Source organism: Priapulus caudatus, unplaced genomic scaffold (assembly GCF_000485595.1).
Source record: "Priapulus caudatus unplaced genomic scaffold, Priapulus_caudatus-5.0.1 Scaffold94, whole genome shotgun sequence".
In the NCBI taxonomy this organism is placed as follows: domain Eukaryota; kingdom Metazoa; phylum Priapulida; class Priapulimorpha; order Priapulimorphida; family Priapulidae; genus Priapulus; species Priapulus caudatus.
Window position 1 is genome coordinate 209,160 of NW_014577155.1, and position 2,500 is coordinate 211,659.

A 2,500-nucleotide genomic window follows, 5' to 3' on the forward strand; every position below is an offset into this window, starting at 1 on the left:
AGAGAGAGAGAGAGAGAGAGAGAGAGAGAGAGAGAGAGAGAGAGAGAGAGAGAGAGAGAGAGAGAAGGAATGCCACGCGGGGATTACCTACCTCTACCAACAAGCATGCCCCTAACCGGACAACCACTGCCGCAACCAAACACAAACGATAAAGACGGCATCGAAAAAATGACTGATGATGATCATGACGATGACCACGTGACAGGGCATGTGTCATCATCGTGACGTAACGGGAAGCGTGGCATCACCCACCATTCGACAGCACGCACGCACGCACGCACCCGATGACACAGGCACGTACGCAATGACGCATGCACGCACGCACGAACGCACGTGATGACACATGCATGCACGCACGCACGAACGCACGTGATGACACATGCATGCATGCACATAGACGACAACCAGCCCCCTACTCTGTACGTGTGGTGGTGTCTAGCGTGGATACGTCGCGCGCGAGTCGTCGACCTTGACGGCCTATTAAGCATTAGAACGGAAACAGAGAAAGAGAGCGAGAGAGACAGAGGGAGAGGAGCTAGAGAGATAGAAGGAGATAGAGGAGCTAGAGAGATAGCGGGAGGGAGGAATGAAGGAAGGGGAGAGATAGAGAGGAGGGATGGAGGGAGGGAGAGAGGAATGTAGGGAGGAATGAAGGAATGGGAGAGAGGGAGGCAGGGGGAGAGAGGGAGGGGGAGAGAGGGAGAGAGAGAGGGAGGGAGGGAAGAGAGGGAGGGGAGAGAGGGAGGGAGGGGGAGGGAGGGAGGGAGCGAGAGCTGGAGCAGCCCCTGCGGGACGCGCGCCTAGAGCGTTGTCGTGTGTGTACACAATAATGGAGGAATTAAAGCAACGAAGGAAGCTTTCGCCTACGCGTGATAAACATCGGTGAATGAATTGGGGCAGGGAGGGAAAGAGGGAGGGAGCGAGAGAGCGAGGGAGCGAGGGAAGGAGAAAGCGATGAATGGAAAGATTTAAGGAAGTTGGAAAGAGGAAGAGAGAGGGGGTAAGGGCGAATAGAGTGGGCGGAAGAAGTGATAGGTGACGGGAGGATGTGAGAGAAAGAGTGAAGGAAGAGCTGTGGCATATAACGTGTTAGGAGTAGCACACCGATACGGCACCGCCCCCTAAAGAAACGCATGCGATGATAACGATACGTGCAAATAGCTATGGCTGCTTCCATCTGCGATCCGCCATCACATCTCGTCACTCGCACACACACACACGCACGCACACACATATAGATAACTGTCGCGCGCACGCATGTCACCAAACAGCTACAGAGCATGCGCGTAGGAGGACGAGGCGGTTTGAGTGACACGCCCGTTAAAACAGCGCGCAGCGCCCCGTCAAACTACTGTAACGGTACGTCTGCCAACCTGCCTGCCTGCCAAGCATAGCAGGCAGGCAGCCAGGCGGGTTACCGTAGGTAGGCAGGCAGGCGAGCAGGCAGGCAGAGGGAGCAAATTGGGGAAAAAGAGAGCGAGAGAAAGAGAGAGAGCGCGAGAGATAGAGAGAGAGGGAGAGCGAGAGAGAGCAAGAGAGAAAGAAAGAGAGAGAGAGAGAGAGAGAGAGAGGGATGAGACCGGAGAAGGTTGTGGGACACACTAACGTATATCAGAAGTAGATAATAGGGAATAGCAGGTAAACAAGAACGCACGTACCGTTAGCTAACTAGCACCGAGAACGGTGGCGCAGAGGGAGGGGAGTGGAGGGGGAGGCTCCAGCGAGCGTTAGCTCATTCCTTAGCCTCAAAGACTCATTCTGAAGTAGCTGAGAGGAATGCACACTGAACTAACACTATGGCCGTAACTTCACCTAAGTTAACCGTAGTACTGCCGTAACCGTACCACCGTAACACCGTAGTTAGCCCATACTAGCCCATATTATCCCATACACTAGACCATACGTGAGTGGAGTGAAACTAGCAGATTAGTACGTTCAAATTCCCTCCACGCGATAAGGCCAGAGTAAATTCCGAAGGTACTACCAATGAGTGGACTGAAACTAACTGTGACCAAACCACGGTTAGTCGAAGTGCTACGAGTGACTGGACTGGAACTAAACCACATCAGCAGTAGATGTACTCCACTCGCTACGGCCTTCCAGTCTGAAAGTACCATATGAGTGGCCTGAAAACTCACTCCATCGGGTGCTGTCCCTACGGCCAGTGAGTTGTCTTACGCCCACGCGCATGCGCGAGAGAGCCAGCGAGGCAAACCACACAGGGAGTGTCTATATTCAGGCCGGACGGAGAATACGGTAGCATATATTTGCTAATATATTGTATCGCCGCTCAAAAACTCAATATTCACAGAGAGTAAAGCTAAGCATGTTCTATAGTTATCTAGAATATATTATGCAAATGATCTCCCGTACCGGCTGAATCTATACTCTCTGTGAATATTGAGTTTATTGACGCACGATTAGTCAATATAGCAAATATATTGCGCGCGATGAATTACAGATGATTAATTCTAAAATTCTAGATACTATAGACACATTC

General features: G+C 51.8%; 1 long non-coding RNA gene across 1 annotated transcript in view; it reads left to right on the top strand.

Annotated features, from left to right (window-relative positions):
• LOC106804962 overlaps positions 1-2,264 on the top strand; it is a 12,651-nt gene extending 10,387 nt beyond the window's left edge. Inside the window, exon 3 of the long non-coding RNA XR_001393383.1 lies at positions 1,589-2,264. This is a non-coding gene — a long non-coding RNA (uncharacterized LOC106804962). The remainder of the gene's footprint in view (positions 1-1,588) is intronic.
• Positions 2,265-2,500: the final 236 nt, after the last annotated feature.